General features: G+C 34.4%; 1 protein-coding gene and 1 pseudogene across 1 annotated transcript in view; both read left to right on the top strand.

The window, feature by feature from the left end:
• The window catches only part of LOC145219266 (scavenger receptor cysteine-rich domain-containing protein DMBT1-like), a 106,922-nt gene that overhangs the window by 49,295 nt on the left and 32,930 nt on the right, over positions 1 to 24,697 (top strand). The gene's annotated exons all lie outside the window — the stretch shown is intronic.
• Positions 18,869 to 21,411, top strand: LOC145218268 (acetyl-CoA acetyltransferase, mitochondrial-like; annotated as a pseudogene).

Here is a 24,697-nt window from a genome sequence, read left to right as displayed (position 1 = left end):
CGGTCCTGGTATGTGTCCAAAATCTCCAAATAAAAAAGCTAATTTGAATCAAATTATGTTTTGAATACATGTATAGTGTTGTAGCGATCACTACAGTGTTCCAATTCGTTGCACTGGCTAACAGTTATCAATCAAGAGGCCGCGTTTCGTCTGGCGTTAAGACATTGTTTTGGAACAGCTACAAGCAAAAGTTTTCTTTCAACGATCAAGTTTCCTCCCGTACACACCCACGGTATAAAGCGTTGGAAGGCACTGAGGTGTTAAATGCAGTTGTACAATTGTGTCTTTTAGCGTTGTGCGTCAATTCAGTTCTGGTGTTTACATATTATGAAGCGATTTGTGCGAGAGCTTTGCAGTTAAAGATTTGATTGTAGGCGTATTTTTTAGCTCAAGTAGGTATTGCTGTGTTGACGTTAAGATCGGGGTCGTGCTTTTAAATACAAAATCATTAGAGAAATAAGAGCCTGACACTGTGCTGTTTTGTGTCCAAAATCATGGGTTCGGAAAATGTTAATTTTAATTGGTAGTGTTCCAAGTAGTGATGCACTGAACCCGCCTAAAAAAATTCGGGCCGAAACAGAGTATTCGGTCATGCTTAGTTAAACTTGTAGTATTTTGCAGATAACATGGCTCGTATTTTATAGATACAACAATGAGTTAATTTATGATGATCCGTGTTGGCAAATATGGCATTTTAGGGTATTTACATGCAATCGAAAGGTTCGGTTTCGGCCGAATTTTCAAAAAAGTTCGGGCCGAAACAGAAACATCGATAAATAGCACATTCGGCCTAAATGTTTCGGCCAACCGAAACTGCGCTGCATCACTAGTCCGGAGCCGTTGCACCACGTAACAGTTATCAATTAAGATGGCGCGTTTCGTCAGGTGTCAGGAAAATGTTTTGGAACCACTACAATCAAAAGTTTTTGTTTCAACAATCAAATTTCGTCCCGTACACACCTAGGCTGTAAAGCGTTTGGACGCGCTACGGTGTAACATGTCGTCAACCAATTGTGTCTTGTGTCAATTCGTTTCTTGTTGCTTACAATGTATAAAGCAGTTTGTGTGCAGGCGTAATATTTTTGGGAGTTGATTTAGTAACTTTGTCACCAATTCTTTTTGACAGTTTCGGCCTATAATTTTATCGTGTTTATACATTTTCAAAAACTTGGATAGTGAAAATCCAAGTTGTTGATATGATGTAACTTAGCTTTTCAGAAATTAAGTATTTTTTAACCTGTCAAAACCTAAATAGCTTACATCATATAGACAAAGTCATTTATTGTGTATTAGTAATCACATTGCTTAGCCTGTTTCCTAAATTATGGATGTACGTGTTTCAAAACCTCCACAAACACAAAAAGAACCTGAAGATATGGAAGGATCAAGCAAAAAAGGTTAGTTCTTCTACTACGTTACACGCAGAAAATTAAAAATAATCTACATGATAAAAGAAATTTTAAAGTTATTAGTTGAAGAGCACCATATTGGTTAATGCAGTGGTTCTCAACTTTTTCATTATTTTTTCAAAACGTTTTTTTTGCCATTAAATCGAGGGCTCGCGGTCTTTTAGCCGAAATGTGTATGACGAAAGTTACAACGAAAAGTTTATTTGCAGAATTTTTGCTAGTTATGCAAAATTACGCATAACAATGAACAAAAAAAAAACAGTTTGTGACATCACAGACAAGACAATAAAAACATTACGATTGTGGGCGAACAATTCAATTGCTTTTTGGTTAATTTTCACCCAATAAAGGTTATTGTTTGGCAATGGAGACAGTCGATCCTCAATTTTACTTTGATTTACACTTATTCGGTGGCACAAATTGATACCAAATGAGATTATCGAAGTACAACCTTTTCGCGGTCCCCGACTTATTGCTTCACAGATCTGTCAAGGACCACAGAATGCAGTTTGAGAACCCCTGGGTTAATGTTTTATACGAAAATTATCAGCATTAAAACCTATCGTTTCTTTTCCATTTAATTTAGCGGAAAAAGAAATACTGAAATTAACTTCAAAAGAACAAGCAGTAGAACAGCCAATCATCACTCCGAATGATAACAGCGAAAGTTCTGACGTAAAACCGTTAAAAAGTTAAAATGATTATTCTATTAGTTGACAATTTAACTTTATTTTCTTTTAATTCTTTTGCATGATACGTATTGGTCAGTAGAGAATTGATGACCAAAACAAAAAACTACTAACTATAGTATGAAAAAAACATTTGCTCGACATACATATCTTATTAAAACTTGTATGGTATTTTCAAAATCAATACATGATAATCATAAATAAAATTTTATAATAACAGCACCTATGTTGTATGAAATACAAAATTAAATAAATAACCATCCATGATGACATAACAAAACAAATTTATGTGGTTACTTTTTGACAAAAAATGTTTATTGGATAACGGTTGTTGGAAACATCTCAAAAAATGTAAGAGAATTCTTGTATATTTTGGGGAAAAAACATGTGTAACAAAACGACAATACATTTTAATGCGTAAACAAGGAATATTCAGCTAACACAAATTTAAATTTTCGTTTTTAATCTCCGTCTCACTTTAATAGTGGATCCGAAAACAAATTACCAATTGCCGCGATTTTACAAATCCTCGTCATATTTATTCACCAGCCAATCAGTGATTTGAAAAAATACAATCTATGCTTTTAAAAAAATATGCTATCTGCAACTTATTTGTGTTAGTTGTCACGGCCCAAAAAGTTTTTCAAACGTTTCAGCGCTGAAAAGCTTTCAAAGCCATTGTAGCGATTACGTCATAATTTGTGCAAACCTTGCAATAGTTATTTACCAAATTAGCTGGTTTTACTTGCTAAAATGCTCGAGTTGATAATATTCCCTGTTACAGTTATATTAGGAGGTTGTTCGACCTTGCTATCTGGTGTTTACCCGCTTTAATCGTATGTTTTGGTATTGTGCGGTAAATTTGGCGCTGTTTTGTGTGTGAGAAAATGTGCAAGCGCCAACGGCAAAAGCATAGTTGTACAGTTAATGTCACGTGCTATGAATTTATAAAACGTACCGCTGATGTAATGGCTCATAACAGTTTTAGTCTTACTGCAGTTAACTCTTTGCCTTACTGTTCAATTACTTGCATTGAAGTAATAAACAAACGAACTGAAGTGCAAGACACGTGTGTGGAGTTTCCAGGACTTGGTCCTGACAAGCCCAGGAGCTTGGGAGATTAAGGACGGTGGTATACCTCTTTAATTTGTATTGACACGGTTATACCTTTGAGACTCATCAACGAACATTAACATAAACATTCGATCACTACAAAATTTGGTGCCGCTCGAGTGAGGAGAACTTACAAAAAAAATTGTGCTGTTCAACCAATAATAACTTGAGAAACGCTCTATTGATGTCAGCAAAGTTTACGACAAGCGACCGAAAGAATTGCAGAAATCTGTATTTTATGTGTTGTCATCAACGTCGACCATTTTTGTTTCTCACCGTTCGTATCATGTTTCTATATCATCGTACGATCAGTTACACCACAGTACGATGTCTTTTCTTAAACGAGGTGAGCAAATATTGAAGTGCTATTCTTGGCTGATTTGTTATTTGTATGCATTTTTTTAAACAAAGTAGGCCTAAATGTTTTTACAACCCATGTTACGTTATATGCGCACAAAGAATTTTGTACCGGTCTTTCTAGACCTCATGCGCCTGACTTCAAGAAACACATAATTTAACCATAAAAACAACCAAATTGTGTAGGTACTGTCCACTAGCCTAGCCATAGGAGTATATTGCTTATGCCACCGTGCTACTACATCGCATGTTGCGCCAAATAGGCGTTTATTGTTCTTCTTATTCCTGCATGATACGCCAACTGGGCGGTCTTTATTACTTTTCTGATGATTACATTACTACGCCAAATAGGCGGTGATTACTTTCTTATTATTGCATTACTATGCCAACTATAGGCGCGTTTCTGTTTATTACAAAAGAACGAACAATCGAAGCTTGTCGCAGCTTCCGAGCATGGCTCGATACACGTACGTACTTTTTATTACTTTCCCACGAGGAATGAATACTATATGCGAATGATTACTTATATCAATATACTCCTGAGTACCATCTCAAATGTAAGGTTTAGTCACGACATCGGCTAGCTTGGGGGCAAACCTACATTAAATCACAACCTGCTTTCATGTTCTACTTTATCAAAACGTATTTTTTTGTACAATTTTGTCGAGTTTAGTCAGCCAAGACTACCGCTTTAATTGCGAAATTTATTGCCTGCCCAATAATTGTAACAGATAACAATGAATTCGATTTTCAGGCGATAAATGTGCTGCTCAAAACTGCAATTTTGCCATGTATAATTGCTGTATTTGTTTGTATAAATTGTTGTATTTGCTTGCATGTAAAAAAAAAATTACCAAAAACACATAAATAAATAAAAAAATAAAAAAATAAGGAGCTTGCAGAACTTAACGTATCATTGTTATTTCGATGTACTGCTTGTTTTATTCTTGTTTCAGAAGCGTAAGAACTTTCCACTACTATTGTGATCAAGAGCAAAGAACATTCAAATTCACCATACTGACAGACACAGAATTTCAGCAATTCAGATGTCTGCAGACTGGAGACAACCAAACTCCAGAAACACAAAAATGTTACGCTCGAAATGCGATAATCAATTTTGATAATTGGTGTGGTGTTAATTGAATGTTGTTTGTTTTTGAATGTATATGCTCATGTTGTTTCTAATGTCTTCTGCTGAAATTGTTAAATCTGTGCTGTTAGGTGTTTATTGTTGTGAAATTGATCCAGAAATTTTCAGAAATCAACAAATTGTCAATTGTATCATTTTTCTATTGTAAATATTCTGTGTGTCATTTTAATGTCCATAAAAACGCAATGACCATATATTGCCCATTGCCTAAAAACATGGCGTGGGGTATTTTGTAGCGATTACGTCATAATTTGTGCAAACCTTGCAATAGTTATTTACCAAATTAGCTGGTTTTACTTGCTAAATTGCTCGAGTTGATAATATTTCCTGTTACAGTTAAATTAGGAGGTTGTTCGACCTTGCTATCTGATGTTTACCCGCTTTAATCGTATGTTTTGTATTGTGCGGTAAATTTGGCGCTGTTTTGTGTGTGAGAAAATGTGCAAGCGCCAACGGCAAAGGCATAGTTGTACAGTTAATGTCACGTGCTATGAATTTATAAAACGTACCGCTGATGTAATGGCTCATAACAGTTTTAGTCTTACTGCAGTTAACTCTTTGGCTTACTGTTCAATTACTTGCATTGAAGTAATAAACAAACAAACTGAAGTGCAAGACACGTGTGTGGAGTTTCCAGGACTTGGTCCTGACAAGCCCAGGAGCTTGGGAGATTAAGGACGGTGGTATACCTCTTTAATTTGTAGTGACGCGATTATAACCTTGAGACTCATCAGCGAACATAAACATTCGATCACTACACCTTTTTACGCTTTCCGGGTGGTGTTGGCATTAAATAAGCTGTCTGAAAATGAATAATAAAAAAAAAACAGTGATAAGAGCAGCATTATCAACTTTAACTCGTTCTCAATATTTTTATTTGTGGATTGGTTAACGTTTAACGAAGAATTTAATAACAAATTAACATAAACTGCTTCTGAGTCAAAAACATGGTTGTCGTGATAATTGTTAAATGATAAAGGCAACTTTTTCAATAAACATAAGTAACGTAAAGCAATTTAAACCCTGATTTCGGTTTGGTAATTAGTTTATTACTTCTACCTGGATTGATGATGAAATTATTTTTCACGAAATAATCATAAAATTTTGTCTTGCAGGCATTTTTTATTTCTTTGACTTGATGTGTTTAAAAATTTTAAAATGCCTTAATTTTAAAATTACAGGAGGTCGCATGTCACCAGCTTGAATTAAATTTAATGGATGAACCATGTTTACAAAAAAAATAATTAACGAAATATTTAACACTTTGATGACATATATGAATCCATCTAGTGTCATTTGCAATTCAGTCTTAACTCATAAAAATAAAAAAATGGTTTCTTCAGTGATTGTTGTGGAACGAAAGTGATGTGTCAAAACGAATGAGATGAAATCAAATTTGTTTTTCTCAAATTTTTTATCAATTCACAAAATGCTTAGAAGAACGTTAATGCGAAAACATTGTTAAAGATTCAGGCTGGCAAACTCATTATTGTCAACAAATGTTAAGCATGATTAATGTTTCGGTATGCTGCAAGTAATGCGGATTAAAAAGATGCAAAATCGTCTTTTAAATTAAAATTATATCTCAACAATGTTGTATTTTTTACCAGAGAATGTAATTTTTTTACTTACCGGGGGTATATGTCTCAGCGGCTGAAATAAATAAAACACAATGTTGAGGTATTTATTACAACGTCCTGTCGATTGCGGTTATAAAGTTCAGAACGAGACTGGTATTAAAAACTAAATACATAGCAAACATTAACCAAGCAAACCATAATTGTTGACGAAAAATATGATTAAGTAACGTACTTGTAAGACACGCAATTAACCTTTTAAACTCTGATTTCAGTTTTGGTGATCAGTTTATTACTTCTAACGGGATTTATGATGAAATGATTTGCACACATTTTGTTTCACAAAAAGTTCATATTTTATGATTCTTTGTGTGATGATATGACTTGTGTTCAAAAGGGAACAAGAAAGTGTATCGCATCATCACGTTTTTTACTCAAGGGCTTTAATTCCACCACTCTTATGGTTACGCCAAAGTTAACAAAATAATCACAAAATTTTGTCTTGTTGACATTTTTTTATTTCTTCGACTGGATGTGTTTAAAAGTTTTTAAATTCCTTAATTTTAAAATTACAGAAGGTCGCATGTCACCAGCTTGATTTAAATTTAATGGGTGAACCATGTTAACAAAAAAATATTTAACACTTTCATGACATATATGAATCCAAGTAGTGTCATTTGCAATTCAGTCTTAGCTCATGGTGAAAAATAATAAAAAGTAGTTATGTTCAGCAATATTTGTGGAACGAAAGTGATGTGTCAAAACGAATCAGACGAAATCAACCTTGTTTTTGTAAACTTTTGATCAATTTACAAAATGCTTTGAAATCGTTAATGCGAAAACATTGTTACAGATTCAGGCTGGCAAACTCATTATTGTCAACAAATGTTAAGCATGATTATTGTTTCGGTATGCTGCAAGTAATGCGGATTAAAACAATGCAAAATCGTCTTTGAAATTAAAATTATATCTCAACAGTGGTGTATTTTTTACCAGAGAATATAGTTTTTTTTACTTATCATCTATTTCAGCACCTGAAATAAATAAAACACAGTGTTGAGGTATTTATTACAACGTCCTGTCGATCGCGGTTAGAAGTTCAGTATATATGAAACTGGTATTAAAAACTTTGTTGGTGTTTTGTTGTTTTTATTTGGAATTTTTAAAAGATTTAATAGCGGTCCTTAAAAACTTTACAAAAACAAGATAAAAATATCACATCGGCCAAAACCAATAAGATGAGAACTGCCTTTTTTATGTACGTTATTTTGTATGTTTATGATTGTCAACAATTGTTAAGCTAGGTTTGGTATGCAAATTACGATTCAGAGAAAAGCAATTCGTTTTTGCCCCAAAATTATCTTCCAACAGTGTTACATTTTTAACGCAAAACGTATGCTTATACTTACCTTATATTTATCTTCGGGCTCATCAACATCCTGCTGAATGGAACAAAACACGGTATTAAGGCATTTATATTACAAAGTTTTGTGCTTTGCGAGTTTAAAGCACAAAAAATTTTAAATTGCTAACTAAATACCCAGCAAACATTAACCAAGCAAACCATAATTGTTGACGAAAAATATATTTTTTTTAATTTCTTTACCGATTTAATGCTTTCGCTGCCAGCATTCGGAGAGTAGATTGGCTGTTCCACTGTTTGTCCTTTCAAAGTTAGTTTCACCATTTCTTTTTCCGCTAAATTAGATGAAAAAGAACCTTTAGTTTTCAATGCCTATCATTTCTCGTATAAAACATTAGCCAATATGTAACATGAGAAAAAACTGACCTTTGCTTGATACCGCCATATCTTCAGGTTTCTTTTGTGTTTGCAGTCGTTTTGAAATACGTGCATCCATAATTTAGGCAAGGACTAAGCAAAGTGAATACTAATACGGAATCAATGACTTTGCCAATATGATGTTAGCTATTTAGGTTTTGTATTGGTTGGAAACTGACTTAACATCTGAAAACCTAAACTAGTCACATGAAATCGACAACAGAGATTTCAACAATCCAAGTTTTAAGAAAATATAAAAACATGATAAAATTTTACAAAAATCAACTTTAGTAGACGAATACGCCTGCAAACAAACCTTGAACTGTAGAGATCTAACACAAAACGCTTCATACATTGTAAGCACAAGAACTGAGTTGACGCACTACAGCAAAAAAAGACACATTTGAACTACGACACGTTACACCTCAGCGCTTACGAACGCTTAATAAGATGGGCGTGTACGCGTGAAGCGGCCTGGCCTCTTTAGCGACAATGTCTATTTACGTTATGGTTGAGCGGGTCTTTTCTAGTCTTGCCCAAGTGGGTTTGGCAGGAGATGCGTAACTCAAAAATCCAGTCGAGTTGAGAATGTTCAGTAAATATAAAACTAGTGACTATATGTACAACTAGAAATACCCAGCAGACATTGCCCGGGAGATTTAAACCCAAACCCTATTTTTTACGAAATACTGTTCACTATTTAGGCGTTGCGGAATCAAACCTAAGACGTTTTATCGATACTTTTTTACCAGTATGTATTGGCTGAATGAACATATTGCCAAAAGTTCACTCAAATCAAATTTTTCGACAATATTAGTAACGGAAAACATAAATAAACAAAATTTATGTTATTGACTTGATCTAAAAGTTGAAAGTTGCTACGTTATTTGCTATAGGAGTTATATGAGAAATATTCATCATTTATTAAAATCTAATCATTACAATTATGATTAAAAGTTACCATAAGATCTAACAATTTTTGTTTCACTTTTTCACCAAACCACCACGTCTATGACGTTTTGTTTTTGTTAGATGATTATCAACTAAACATAATAATTACCAGTAAATCTTTTTGTGATAAGTTATATTACTGTTCATTTGAAGTACAATTTTCAGCTAAACATTTTTAGGTGTCTAAAACAACTAACCTGAGAACTTAAAAAAACTTGTTATTATTTTCAGAAGCCGCACATACAAAATCAGCCCACATGCAAGTAATATTATGAGAAATTCATTTCGCTTCAACTTCCTTTTACTAACACGAGTGGTCAGCCTGGTCCCACGTGACTGATTATATCAGCAGACAAAAATATAGTATCCGGTCTTTAGATGCAAAAAAGAACTTGTGTTGCGATTGTGAATCTCTGTTGGTTAGCAAACTTTTATCGTCCCGAGGTGTAGCATTATAATTACCAAGTCATTTAAAGTACTTGGATGGGAAATTAATTTACAATATATTTGATAACATTTAATTTCTGTTAAACAGACCACGAGATTAAATTGAACACTGATGTGTGTGAAACTGGGCCACTGATAAAGTGGGAACAGTGCGTAGTTGCCGTCACGGTCAAATACACAAAAATAATGAACTTGCGTTATCCTCACTTTACCAATCAACTTCAACCTGGACATACAACAATAAGTTCCGTATGATACTGAATTCTCTCTGTTGCTATAATGAAAAAAAAACTACAATGACTTTGTATCAATAATTTGAGAAAGCTTAGAGTGGCGTGAATTGGTTTGGTTTTGCCATACAACACATGAAAAATTGACAATATCGCCATTACGTTACAACTATCTTCGTTGTTTAAAATACGGACCTAATTTTAATAATTAGAGCAAGTTTGGGAAATGTTAAATAGGGTAATCTGTCAAGGGTAACAAACAAAAAGAGGATACATTATCATTTTCGGTTCAACAGAAACATGAAGTAATTTATACAGCCCTTAAAATATTCTCTAACTTTACGAACACGTCTAACACTCCAACAATTCTTTACGATTATCAGTGGCACCTAATCTTATCCAGCGACCCATTCAGTTTACACAGCGATATGGGGTGCCTACCTAAGTATGCTCAATAACATGCTCGGCGCCATTTTTTGCCCACAACAACGGTCGATGACCATAAATCACTAAATAAATTTATTGTTACCTATTTTAGATTCGAAAAGAGTTTGTTTGAAATAAAATAAAATAATGTTCTGCATGAAAGTAAGATAAACATGATTTTGCATCTTGGTAATCATTGTTTAAACATCTCAATTAAGATGTTGTTGTTTAGATTAGTGGCATGTTTATGTTACTTTCAAGTTTTCATGCCATGTAGTCACCTGTGCTAGATGGATTGCACAATTTAAATGCACTCAATTACAGTATTAAAACACAGAAAATACTATATGCAACCATAGCAATGATATAAATACATAAATTTAAGGCAAATAACATACCCTCATTTATTTCTGCTAAATAAACCAACCTTTCAAGTCAGAAACCCGCACATAACGATAACATTAACCGTTTTGAGCAGGTTCAAGCTGCTTGATAGGCAGAAAACGCTCGATAGGCTATCGCTCGTTCATTTCTACGAGACATGAGCGCCCGAAATAAGTCAAGCGCGAAACTAGACAGTAAAAATGAAATAAATACACAACGCAGGTTTGAGCGAGCGCGATATGCACGGTGTAAATGGGCTATTATGTTCGTTCACGATCCTTATGTTCCTCTTAGCCGCACACATGAGGTTTTGCGGTTTCCGTTGCACGCCTTAGGTTACCAAACGCTGGTCTGTTGCCTAATATAAAGGAAATCGTTAATATTTTCAGGATTATCAGAATTATTTTCCAGGCATTAACATTTTTATGAGCTCAAATCAGAGATACATGCTTTGCATCTAATCGATTACTTTTGTACAAGCACAATTCAAATCTTACTAAGAGTCAACGACTGTTTATTTTTTTCTATTTAAACACGATTATTTGATCAAACAGTTAAGTGGTTGTCCTTGTTACCGGCACTCTGTACTGAAAGGAGACAAAAAAATCTCGCGCACCTTCTATTGTTTTTTCGGCTGGCAACAGTAAATGTTGTTTTTCACCTAGGTACTATCTTATGCATCCACGTGTTAGAGTGTGTTTTCCAATTACAGTGTATATCGGCGAATAATTTTGCGTTAAACTCGAGTTTTTAATAAAGCTCTTCTCAAACGAAAGATGCTTTATTCCATTTCTAAATTGCAAGCATAGGTATCGTCGGTTCTTTTCGTTACCACTATTTGTCTGATAGTCGAAATAAACTTTTGTGCAAAAATTAAAAACACAATCAAATTTTGGACCTAATTTCTAAAGAACTGATGGCAAAGGAACATCAAATCGAGTAAAAACGTACGCCTGCAAACAAGTCTAAACTGTAAAACTCTCACACAAAATGCTTAATACATTGTAAGCAAAAGAACTGAATTGACGCACAGCGCACAAAGACACAAATGATCAACCACATGTTAAACCGTAACGGTTTCAAACGCTTCATAACGTGTGTCTGTGTGTAAGCGACGTGATTTTATCGTTAAAACGAAACTTTCAGTCTGCAAGCTAAACATTCATTTTATCGCAGACACTCCAGGAGACAAAGATGAAGTAGATGAAGCAGCTGACAACATCTTCCTACTTGAGATGTTTGTTCTTCTGGCTGCTCTAATTATCGCAGCCGGTTACCTGAGTTGGGGCAAAATTGTCCATTTCTGAAATCTAAGCAAATTGGTCTGTAGATAACATTTCACAATAACTTTCCACAAATTACATTGTACTGTTTCTGACCACATAAAAACTTTTAAAAGTTTTCCCAAAACAACAACTAGATTTCAACCTATAGGTTTAAAATCTCGTCATTACATTACATGCAATATTTACTGCTTTATTGTTGTCAGAAAAAGACCTTGTCAAAGTGTTTTTGTTTCTATAACTGTAGAACAATATAATCGGATGCAATTGATACTGTGTGTGTTGATTATATGTCCACCAAAGTCACATTCGTGCTTAGCACGTTCGAATTAACCAGTTTAGAGTAGCATATGTCTCTTAATTAAGTTGTGATAGACAGTATTACGAAGTTTAAAACATTGTTTACAATTTACAGAAATTTGCTTGTGACACAATTTGACTCTATTTCAAACGAGCTGTTTTTTGGAAATAATTGCGAAATTTGCACAATTCATGTTAACCACTAAATAAAACCGGAATGGAAGTTGAGAAATGGCAGTCACAGGCAGAATGAAGTTTTATGGTCAAAGCATTTACTGGTTAAGTATTAAACAAGTTTTTGGATGTCGAGAGGAAATAATCTTAACTCTAAAGCTTATTTGTGGTGGATTTGGTTTGCAAAGTTGGAATTGTTTCTTTTGAGGACTTGATACGATTTCATGTACAACTTAACGCTTCCACCTGGTGTATCGAATGCATTCAACGTTTTCATTTAGTTTCAGATACAAACCAACCTACTGCAAACATATATAATCTGTTGAATCAACATATTTACTAAACAACAAACAATTAATCATTTTACATGTTATATTATATTCACAAAATAATCATCATTTTTCATGTTATTGTTTCGAAAAAACTCAAAATGAATTTCGTAGCTTTTATTAACTTTAACGGTTCATCTTTATTATTCAAATGGGTATTTGTTGATGTTTGTACTGCTTTGAACCAAAGTGGATAACCCTCTGGTCAATCAAGAACACTTTCATTCGGAAAAAATAGTAAGGTGTTAAGGTGCGTACAACAAACTTCGCTTTGTGCACTAAGGAAAAATGCAACCAAACATTTACAAGGTACGAAAGGTGCGCATGGTGCTGCTGTTTTGAGCCCAATTGTATAATTGCTTAGTTTACCTGTTTAATATTTTAATCAAGGCGAAAACTCAATATACAACTTCATGTTTTTGCAGGTTTGCTTGTTGCTGTATGGTTTAATTGCGATGAAGTAAACATTAGTTGTTATGAGGTTGATTTTGTTCTGGTTGCAACTGGTTGTCCGAGTTTCGACCCTCATCGCCACCCATTTGCGCAGTTTCTTCTTCTGGAGGTCCATTAGGGTCGAAGTTTTCAAGTGCAAATAGGCCTGAAAAAACACCCACAAATAATTGTGTTTAATTATTTTGCAAGGCAATCTTCGAATTACATTTCCTACCTTGGTTTGGAGGTTCACGGTTTACGTTGTGTGGAAGTTCCACGATATTCTCTATCTATACAAGAAAATTTGATCTGAAATATGAATTTGTTTTAAGTTCGCAGTTTTAATCATTTTTTAATCAATCCGACAGTATGTTCGTAAACTGAAGATAAAAAATATTTGGAATGTGGAACAATTTTTCAGCGGCAATACGGAACAAGAAACACCTAAAAACCATTCCATTAAAAACTATATATTTTTTGTCAAGGGTTTTCATAAGGTACTTGGCGCATTTACCTCTTCGGACGAGCTGGACGATGATCGCCTAAATAACGAAGACTAAAAACATAATAAAAATACACGGTTATCAGTAAAAACACTGGTTGCACTCTGAGACCTTGCTGCTCCAGGGGCCTGCAACGGCATCATCATTTTAACCAAAGTTGTCAACGTAATGGTAGGAGAAGGTATTAAACCCGTTTGGATTCTTGTTGGTAACATACCATATAATTCTAGCAGTGTAAATCCAAAAAAATGATGTTTTCTATACCTAGTGTGTAGTGTGCATTTTTTCTCCTAACAAACATTTTTAACTAGATTGTTTGTTGATTTATTGTTGTTTTAATTTTGACTTTTGGCGATGTAAATTCAATAGCGGTCCTTTAAACTTGACTACTTAATGTATTAAAAAATGATGAAAATATCAACGACCCAACTTTTTTTACGTATGTTTTTGTTGTATGTTCTCGCAAAGACGTGAAAGAAATTGTCGATAGTGTTGCATTTTTACATCTGAATGCATTATTTTCTGTTACCACCTTAAGATACTTATTACAAAGTTCTGTCCTTGACGCGCTTTAAAGCTCGGTAACTATAGAACTAATGACAAAATGCCTCAAACATTAACCGGGAGTTATAAAACCCAATATAATTTTTTGAAATCATAATTCTGGAAAATGCACCAATCAACAAACAATTTTTCGAAATTTCCCACTGCATATAATTTTATGAAATATCACCCATTGTTTTTACTATATCTCACCTGCAAGAAGCCTATGTCTGATGAAAGTAAGATATCCTGAGAATAAAATGCCCAAGGTAAAAATACAGACAAATTAGGTTGTGTTTTGCCCATTCTGTGTTTTGTTGGACTTTATCACTCTACTGTGTTGCTTTTTTATCTCAGAATATAAATATCATACTTACCCTCGGTTCTAATACTTTTGATCGATCGATTTTTTTAAAAACATTTATGGCTGCATGATACGTTGCAAACAATATTATTCAAATGAAATTGTGTCAAAAATATTCTTACCATCGGTGGGCCATCACGTCCTGATGATGGTTTGGGTGGCGATGATAGTTGTGATTGTTTTGGTGGCGATGGTGGTTTTGGTGGCGATGATGGTGGTGATCTTTTTACCCTCGAAGGGAATTTCTGTCGTGGACCTAATGATAGATGAGCCTCATCCTTACCTTTAATATAACAAACTACAATAAAGTGGCAGCAACCTCGGAGTAACATTCAACGTCTAGTTGTGTTAAATTGATCAGGTAAACTTCTAACGTTATTCTTTTGATGGCAAAAAAAAAAAACGATGCAGACAACAAATGATAAAACATAAGTTGTATATTTATGTTTGTACAAAAATGGTGTAAAGTTAAAATGTATTGCACTTCTGTTTGACCAAAAATGGTAAAATCTATTTTTTATGTAATTTAGTTGAGAAAAACCGAAAAGAATAAGTTTAAAAAGGAAACAGGGCATTCCTTACCACATATTATAATTCCTACACGAGTTTGCACCGGTGAAAATGATGTGCGTGATGGTTGTGTTTTTTTCACCCTCGGAGCAGCTTTCCGTGGTGAGCGTGATAATGTAAGAGACTCATCCTTACCCTACACGCAATAATGATAATAAAATAGGGATTTTACTACTAATAATAGTCTTCTTACTTGAACAATAGCATCGTCTGATAATGATGGAGAAGGCAGATCCTAAAAATAAAATAAAAAACTTACCACATAGGATCAACCGAATTTTGTTTCACTTTTTAACCAAACGAAAATGTCGTAGTTATATGTTTACTACGTGATTCTACATTTTGTAATATGTTTACTATTTTGGACTATCGAAAAATAAGAACCCACATTTAACAGAAATAAAAAAACAATTTAATTTTTGAGGAAGGCTGAACTTGCTTTGATCGAAAACGTATTTAAAATGTTAACAAGCAACATCTTAATTTAAACTAATACTATACATACTAAAATAAACCAGTCAACCTGTTTTGAAGTTATACTTACTGCCATGAAGTAACAAGCTGGACGTAACAGACTATTCACAGCCTATAAAAACAATTATTTAATGCTTTCCAAAAACTGTCTGACATATTTTAAAGATTACTTACAAAGTTTGTGTTATTCTGCATATTTATTAACAACTTTATCGTCTCTGGGAATAGTTTCAATCCAGTAGATAAATCGCATATAATGTGAAAATTGTGTTGGTGCAGAAATTGTTAATTCTGACTTTAATCAGCACCCAGACTTATAGATGTACTCCTGTACACTGCAACAGCTGTTTAAAGCGCGATGATAGGGACAAAAGCCTTCACTCAGTGGTGGAATCGTATTTCTGCGAAAACAATACATCGCGTAGAATGGTACGTCACAAATATTTTGACATATTTTCACATTGGTTAGCGGAATCATTTGTATCATAAGCCACTTGCAAAAGCTTTAATACAAATTGTAGAGCAAATGGAATTAAATTCCTTTTTTATATTTGTTATTTTGGCAATATTCCGCATTATTCGAAAATAACATTAGGCACCATTAACTTTGATCGAAAATTCCACTACAAATTTATTTGCACATAATTGATTTAGGTGAATAAACATGAAGTAGCGTAACTTCAAGATAATAATAAGCTTTTTTTCTTCTTTTAACTTTTTTATGTCTTTGCTTTACCTAAAAGATCAAAGAACTATTAAAACTTCCAAGTTTGGTTCCACAGTTAAGTAAGTTTATGTCACATTGTTCACGACTGTGTGCCCGATTTGGTGTTGTATAAAGTTATTATTACTTTTTATTTACACGGATCACCGTAATCTTACTCAGCCACATGACTCCAAAAATCACACAAATGTTTGAACCATTTACAGTGTCGTCCATAAATCTTTCCATTTACGCATTAAAATAAATGCATTTTTATGGTGGATGTTTTAATACAATAAACGACACGATTTTATGTTTATGGACCTCTTCTGGCAAATGTACTTTTATTCCGACGTTGTGACGTCTTAAATAGGTCGTCTTCATCAGGGTAAATAACATTGAATGCCATTCAAGTTTACAGAGCAGAAGAGCTATATAAACTTGATACCATGCCTAGCAGCAATATCTCGTAAAACACGATTTTGTCTGTTTAGACTCGGACTTAACGCTGATTAGGTTTATGCTTATTTTAAACCGGATATTGTCGGAATTTAACATGTTCAGCGGATTAATGTTTTCAAGGTGCGTTTTTGGCAAATCCTTTTCTTTTAATTTAGCGGAAATGTACATTTTACAAACCTACGCTGTTGCAACCCAGATGACTTGAACCGTATTGGTATGCTGATGTCATATTGTATGACGCACAATTGTGTTTCCGCTTTTCTGTGACGTAACATTGCCCAAGGTACAGGTGTTGTTGTGTTTCGATTTGTTGTTTTGATTTATGTCCCTACCGAGTATTCTTTCTAATGTAAACTGAGACTATCTTGCGATTGCTTGTGTGTTTTCTCTTTATATCAGACATAGTTGACAGGTTCTGGTTTATATTTTGCATTGCAGCTGTATTTTCATTTTATTAGAGAACAATATGGGTGCATGTGCTTTACTATGTTTGCCAAGAAATCAAGAGTGTAATAAACCGCCACCAACGTAAGTTTTAAAATGCGTTTTAATTGACTTGTGAACAACATATCTATGCATAGCTTGACACAGGGGGATATACTAAAAGAAAGAATAGAAAAAAGACAACACGAAAAACAGTGACACTCTATCTGAGCAATAGTTTAGCAGAAACATAAATGTGTTTTCAGTATTAAATCACTGGTTGTGTTTTTACTTAACCAAACTAAAAACAAGTTAGGAAAAAACTGGTTTTCACCTAGCAGCATTTAACACGTATTTTTTTTGTTTAGTATACTTCGAATATAGGAAACAGTTCGTCAAACACGGTAAACTTTGATTGATTGTGAGAGTAATTGTTTGCCTCATATAGCTTTAATATTGTCGTTTTCAGCTTGCGTTACCTTTTATAGGGTTTCTTTGAGATGAGACATCAACGATATCATAATAAATTCGACAGTCAAAAAAATGGTAGGAAGAATTCACATGAATATTGTCTGTGTATTTGAGTGAACATCATTGTTATGTTAAACTATTTATAGCCCGAAATGCGTTCTCCAATTTCGACCATAATATGAGCAGAACAACCAACACGTATAGATGGTGATGAGGGTCGAAACCAGTTCAACCAGTTACAACCACAACAAAAAGACACTCAAACAACTAATGCTTGCTGTATTGCATTCAAACAAAACATAGCTTAATATTTAAAAAATCTAACTTTTTTAAGTTTTGTTCATTTCAAACAACCATATATACTAAGTTGTTATGTTAGCAAGACCGGATCCTACAATTAAATTTGATCAAAGAATACTAATGAAATGGTTTGCAATATTTCTTTTTTAACTTTTTTAAACAATATCCAGCATTTCTTCTTTTAATGCAATCTGAAGAACAAATGCATCATTGTGCACTGTATCGCGTGACTTGCTATCAAAAACCAGAGACAATATTTATTTTTACACAAATAAATGCTATTTTTGTTTTCAATTTTGTCATCGAACGTTTTTTATTTGCTGTAGATCATTTGCATGTATGTCTGGTCATCTGTACTTTCGGGTGATGTTTAACCGCGTAATATTCCTTCCGTACAACCTTTTTCATGTGTCATTTTGAGTCAAATAGACACGCAAATATACAAAGTCTTTTGTAAATTTGTATAGTCATCCAGGCTTGTTTGAACTGCTTGAGGCAAAAGTGTAATCAAGAGTTTGTAGCAACATCTTTTATTATGTTGCACTTGAACCCGCAAAGAATCGAATAAATTGCCCTTTTTGTTTTGCTCTTTTAAGGTGAGCGCACTGCCATATAACGTATTGGAATGTTTCCTTCTGCATCTACAGCTGTGCCACATGTCAGCGGTTATTTTTAAACCTGCATTTGCTGTATATTTTGGTAAAAAAAAACAAAAGAAAATGTTTTAGCCCAGACGAATCTGAATTAAATCAATTTCTAGTATTATAAATATTATTGCACTAAAAAGATTAATTTGCAAGCCCACTTGGATGATCAAAACATGTTAAAGCAATATTCTACCTGATTAGGATAATATTGTATTATCCAGCAGTAATATTTGATACAGCCATTGCAAAGTATTTTGCAGACATAAGGGTGGGATATACAAATTAAAAATTGCCATGTTCAAAATGGCATTGCTTTCAGGTTGTAAATATTTTCTACATTTACTTTTCATTTGTACTTATTATGCAATGAATCTTGGCTGAGCAAAAACAAGAATGGTTGAGCTTTAAGTTTTTATGTTTGGTAATTTATCAACCTTTGTTTCTACGGAATTTTTTATCCATGTTGATTCATATTTGTCTTTAGGTGCAGGATTAAAAACAAGCACTCCGTGTTCAACAATCAACAAAGTCTGTGCATCTGGAATGAAATTAATTAGCGTCGCAATCAATCAAGTGTGGACACCAAGACGTCATGGTGGCGGGTGGCATGGAAAGCATGTCAAATGCTCCATTTGATGCCACGACTGCCACCGGCGTATGGTGGCGTAAAAATGATCGACCTTATTGTTCATGATGGCTTGACTGATGCTTACGGGAAATTTCACATGGGTATATGTGGATAGAATACTGCAAAAAACATGCAATATCTCGTCAAGAGCAAATGCATATGCCATTGAGTCATATACAAGAAGTGCAAAGGCTACTGAAGATGGGCAGTTTAAAGATGAAATTGTTGATGTTGTTATTTGTAGCGTCTCACTCACGCTTTGCGGGATTATACCAGATTTATTATGTTGCTGTCCAATACGCAGCACACCATCAGCACACGCTAGGTAGAATAACCGGCACATTATAAAACACTACATTATTGAAGGTAAATTGTAAAGTATATTTTACAAATATTGGATAAAACTTCCTGTACAATTTGATTGCATATGAAACATGTTTGATAAATCAAGTTTATAGAGCTCTTCTTGCAAATGTATTTTTATTCCGACATTTGATTTTCGAATTCATGAATTTTCCTTTGTTATTGTGCTCTGTACTAGTCGCATTCAGTGTTATTTACCCTGATGAAGACGACCTGCATAGGACATTGAAATGCCAGAATAAAAATACATTTGCCAGAAGAGCTCTATAAACTTGCTATATGCCTGGCAGCAATAGCTTATATATGCATATGAAACATGATTGATATATATGCTCTATTAAACACTTTGGTGACAAGACATTGCTTGTACAAGCTAGCATAGCCATATACACCATGCCAGATTGTTACAGAAGTAAAAGGCTTTAAACCCATACCCTACCAAAATCTGCTGTATTGATAAGACATTTTGTGTTAAAACAGCATGTACTGTCTGCAGCTTACTTAAATGTCAATTAATGGCTTTTATTTCTGTTGTGTACTGTTTCATGTTTAAACTGATAACTAGTAAGGTCACGTTTCCAGTCGTTACTTAATGGTAAAAAATAATGGCCCAAATAGACAAAAAAAGCAACATGCTTTATTTTTTCAAATGTTTCAGCAAATGCTCATGCCATCATTTGTGATATAAAGTGTATATAAACGGGTGTAACTGATGTGACCTTCATATTACTGATGATTGCATGAGCATTTGCCGAAACGTTTCAAAAATAAAGCATGTTGCTTTTCTATTCGGGCCATTATTTTTACCATTAAATTATGAACAGATCCGTATATAGTGTTCAAAATTTATTATTTGATCATGATTAATTAATGTGAATTTATCTTTTTTAGGAAAGCGTGGGAAACCCGACATCACAGTGTCAGAAGACCAGGATTTCAAAAAAGTGAATTTCGACAAAATTCCAAAACTCAACGCAGTTTTTCAAGCTGAGAATGGAACTGTTACTGCTGGCAACGCAAGCACATTAAACGATGGGGCAGCTGCATTATGCCTCATGTCAGCGCAAGCAGCTAATAATTTTGGTCTGAAACCATTGGCTCGAATCGTTGGCTTTGCAGATGCCGCTGTAGAACCAAAAGACTTTTCAGTGGCCCCTGCATTCGCTATACCGAAAGCGCTTAAGATGGCTGGGGTCCGACAAGACCAAATTGCATTATGGGAAATAAATGAGGCATTTAGTGTTGTGGCATTGGCGAATATTAAACTTTTGGGCATCGACCAAGCAAAGATTAATGTCGACGGCGGTGCTGTGTCACTCGGGCACCCTATTGGCATGTCAGGCGCCAGGATTGTTGCCCATTTGGCCCATAGATTAAAACCAGGTGAATTTGGATGTGCTGGTATTTGTAATGGCGGTGGTGGGGCAAGTGCTTTAGTTGTTGAAAAACTTTAAACTGTTTGTCCTATTTATATAATATGTTGTCTTTCTATCGTGTACAGTAATATTTTGAAATAGTTCCTTTATGTGATTTTTACATAGCCTCTTAACTTTATGGTTTTTAGGCTTCGTATGTTTAAAATTTAAATTTTGGTATGCCTTGTATGTTCAAAAGCCAGTCACAATCAACCATAGCATTTGTTACATAGATTTTCAACTAAAAATGGTTAATTAGGTACTTTAATGAGCTTATAAAAGCATTGTTTTAGCAAGCTTTAGCAAAATCTTTGCCAAACAAATGGCTTAACCAATTTTTTGCCCACCTATATAAACCAATCTTCATTAAACAATGTTATTCATGTAACCACACTAACTATTACAAAGTGGTACATTATTTCATTGTATTTTTTGCCTTACCTAAAATGTGTCTGTTCTGTTATAAAAAAGTGTGGAACAAAAATTATATAAAAGTTTTTCGATTATTTTGTGCTGTCCAACAATTACACAGAAATGCCTTCAGTTTGAAGGCAGATATTCGAAGTTAAAACATCAATCTTGGATTGTGTGAGTTTAGAACAGGATTTTTACATGAGAGGCCCAGCAGACATACGCGTTTATGTGCTGTTTTTTATTTACTTTTAGTGTACACATAATCATTTTTTCAGCCAAGACCTCTGGAATAAGACCAAAAAGGTCGATTCTGGCCGGAAACGGGCCAACCTGGCAACCCTGGACACATTGCCGGCCGTTATTAAAACATACACCTGTGATGCGGCCGTCAATAGCGAAAGCCAAAAAACGTCCCCCTTGTCTACGGCAAAGAATGTACTTTGGATGGCACCGTAATAGTTAGTTAGCATGTGGACTTTTTTCTTTTGAAAAAGACAATCTACTACATGTAACATTTGTTTTGAAACATGAACGACTTTGCACGCTTTAAGCGGGTTACCTAACGAGCTTCGTGCGGTCAACCGCAGCGCTAGTTACATACATGGCCTTGCAAGCCTAAACGCGGGTTTCCTAACGAGCTTCGTGCATTTAAACATAGCGCTTGTTACATCCATGATTTGGCCCACTTGAATCCGGTTTCCTAACGAGCTTCGTGCAATCCACCATGGCGCTTGTTACATCAATGACTTTGCACGCCTAAAGCGAGTTTCCTAACGAGCTTCGTGCATTTAAACATAGCGCTTGTTACATGCATGATTTGGCCCACTTGAATCCGGTTTCCAACCGAGTTTCGTTCATTCCACCAAATCGCTTGTTACATGCATGACTTTGCAAGCTCAAATTGAGTTTCCTAACAGGCTTCGTGTAGTCAACCGTCGCGCTTGTTGCATGCACGACTTTGCTCGCTTACGATTTCCCCTCGAGCTTAATGCAGTATTCTTTTCAATTAATCAAAGTTCCCCTTTTTATAACTTCACGTTGTTGTGCAAATTTCAATGGTGTCTTATCGCTCATGCCATGAATATCCTGTTTGGAAGTTTCCCTATGAGAAGTTGAATGCAATCAAGCAAAGAACGTTCTTTGAGAAATAGCTAAAGCGATATATCCTGCTTTCGTTATGAACTACAAAGTCCATTGTAAGTTTAACTTCCGTATCTGCATCAATAGACTTCATCTGTCTACTGTCTTTTGCGCACCCTTAGGGGAATCTTATATATCCGTCTTTATAACTTACTGGTTTCGATAGGAATTTCCCTTCTTGGTACTTCCGTGCTATACAAATCATACCGCTATAAGTATAACGGCCTTGGTGATACGCTGGCTAGAGTAGTAGGTGTGAGGTAAATGCTACGTGATTGATTTCCAAATTTTGTACAGCAGCGGTTCTCAAACTAGGGTCCGCGGTCCCTTAGCTGTCCGCCACGTAAAATTAGAGGGATCGCGTTAGTCAACTAAATTAAGCCATCATGTTGTTTTTGGAATAATTTTGCAAGGAGTAAATTCACTTCTATTCCGTATTTACTGGATTTACCTGCAGTTGTGTGGCTTTTAATCGGGGCGGCTTACAATCGAGGGCGGCTTACATTTTAATTTTATACCGATATTATTTCTGCACTCGTCGATCTACGTTCTGTTGGGTACAGTTATCAACGAAATTAACAGATATGGGCAAATAGTCATACCATATATATAACTACAGAAAGTTGTTTTAGGAAACAATCGTAAAATGTAAAATTCGAGCGTGCGGCTTACAATCTAGGGCGGCTTACATTGTTTTTCAACACTTTAAAATGCGGCTTACAATCGAGGGCGCCTTGCAGACGAGGGCGGCTTACAATCGAATAAATACGGTAGTTGTTGTTTCACTAATATACGTTTAGTTTCATGAATGCATTTAGCTTGGACCGCGACGAAAATTGCGAGAGGGACCGTTATGGCAAACAATTAATAAAAATTGACTACCACTGTGCTATGAAAAGAGCTTTTTGTACCTCAAGTTTCGTACGAATTAGGCGAAGATCCGGTTTGACCAAGCATTATATACTGTATAAGTTACCTTTATATAAGTTATTATCTAAAAATGAAGTTTTAAAGTAAGTAACAGCATCGAGCCAATCAATGACATGCTGCAGACTGTGCATACTGTTTCGACCTAAAATGTCTCACGAGAAGTGTTTGTTGTTAAAATAAAACTTGTCGAGATATATCGGTAAATGGGCCAGTCTATGTCGAGCATTATTCAATCGAAAAATTAATTACTCCTGGCAGAATTTAATGCGATTTTCTACCTCAGACAATAGTGGCATTTAGGTCCAGGCATTTTTTTCATTTTCTCAAGTTACTAGCACTGGTGTGCATAAAATGTTTTTTGCTTTCCAAAAGTAGCTAAAGTCCGAGTCGTAAGCAAAGTTTTTAAAGTATAAGATTTCATTTAGCTTTTGTTTATGATGCACTGTGAAGCGGTTTTTAATTCGTTGTCTTAGTGTTTCACTAACAAATACTATTTCAGTCAAGCAAAATACATATAGTAATACTAATTCAGTCAAACTGAAATGCAGTAACTAACACTAATTCCGTCACACAAAAAACGCTAAATAATTTTAATTGAGTCAACTAAAATACAGTTGTTGGTACTTCTTCAGTCAACCAAAATACAGTTACTAATACTAATTCAGTTACACAAAATACAGTAACTACTACTAATTCAGTCAACTAAAATACAGTATATAAAAAAAAAACACTAAATAATATTAGTTCATGCAAGTAATATATAGTAACAAATACTATTTTAGTCACACAAAAACACTTAATAATGTTAATTCAGTCAACTAAAATACAGTAACTAATACTAATTCAGTCAAACAACTACACTAATCAATATCAATTTAATCATAATAAATACATCAACTATAATACTAATTCAGCAAATCTAAATACCATAACTAATACTAGTGCAATCAAAAAAATTACAGCAACTAGTACTCATTCAGTCAACCAAAATACAGTTGCTAATATTAATTCAGTAAACAAAATACATAATAATACTAATTAAAGAAACCAAAATGCAGTGACTAATACTAATTCACTCGCACAAAAAACACCAAATATTACTAAATCAGTCAACCAAAATACAGTTACTAATACTAATTCAGTCACACAAAAAACGCTAAATAACATTACATTAGTCAACAAACATACATAATAATAATTCAGATACAGTGACTAATACTACTTCAGTCATACAAAAAACACTAAATAATATTAATTTAGTCAACCAAAATACAGTTTTTACTACTAATTCAGTCAATTCAGTTTACCTACTGTTA

This window comes from Phallusia mammillata, chromosome 3 (assembly GCF_965637545.1).
Source record: "Phallusia mammillata chromosome 3, kaPhaMamm4.hap1.1, whole genome shotgun sequence".
NCBI classification, from domain to species: Eukaryota; Metazoa; Chordata; class Ascidiacea; order Phlebobranchia; family Ascidiidae; genus Phallusia; species Phallusia mammillata.
Note: the sequence above shows the minus strand (reverse complement) of the source record. Positions and strands in the feature narration are given on the sequence as shown.